Below are 999 nucleotides of genomic sequence, written 5' to 3' on the forward strand. Positions count from 1 at the left end.
GCCGCCGGGCCCGCCGGCTGCACCCGGCGGGCGTCCCGGGAGGGGCGGGGGCGGGCCGTCGCCCGCCGGCACGCGCCCGCCTTGCGCAGCCGCGCGCCGGCCCTGGCCGCCCGCGCCCTCGGCGCTCGACACGAGCGGGGCCGACGGCGCGGCGGGAGCAAGCCCGCCCGCGCCACCGCCTCTGGGCAGCGCAAGGCGGCCCGCGGCGCGCCCGGGAGGCCACCGGCGGAACCCTCCGGGCCAGCGACGCCCCCGCGAGGGGGCCGCCAGGGCGACCCTGCCCCGCTGACCGCCCCTGCGGCCGAGCGGGCTCCAGGAGAACAGGGAGGCCGTGCCCAAGCGGGGCGGGCTGGGCCCGCGCAACACCAAGGGCCGCGGGCTGCTGCATCGCTTCCCCGCGCGTTCACGGCGCTTCCGAACGCGGGGGACGCTCACTGGCTTGGCCCTGCGGGAAGGCGGAAGCCCGGAATCCTCGGCGACGCCGCGAAGGCTCCCGGGGGCGCGCCTCTGGGCTGTGCAACGCCCGAGGGCGGCGAGGCTCCCGCGCTCCGCTGGTAGTACTGCGATTTAATGCGCTCAGGAGGGCTTCCTGGGCAGAGCCCCAGAACCTGTTTTCAGCGTCAAGGTTAAGAACATAAGAAGAGCCCTGCTGGATCAGACCAAAGGCCCCTCTAGTGCAGCATTCAGTTCACACAGTGGCCAACCAGCCGCCTGTGGGAAGCCCGCAAATAGGACATGAGCGCAACAGCACCCTCCCGCCCATGTTCCCCAGGTACTGGTCTACATCGGCATACTGCCTCTGATACTGGAGGTATCATATAGCAGTCAGGACTAGTAGCCGCTGACAGCCTTCTCCATGCTTTTGTCTAATCCCCTTTTAAAGCCATCCAGGTTGGTGGCCAGCCCTACATCTTGTTGTTCAGTCATTCAGTCGTGTCCGACTCTTTGTGACCCCATGGACCATAGCACGCCAGGCCTTCCTGTCCTGCGCTCTCTCCC

The sequence above is a fragment of the Heloderma suspectum genome, chromosome 4, assembly GCF_057233095.1.
Source record: "Heloderma suspectum isolate Gila_16-S chromosome 4, 16-S_ref, whole genome shotgun sequence".
In the NCBI taxonomy this organism is placed as follows: domain Eukaryota; kingdom Metazoa; phylum Chordata; class Lepidosauria; order Squamata; family Helodermatidae; genus Heloderma; species Heloderma suspectum.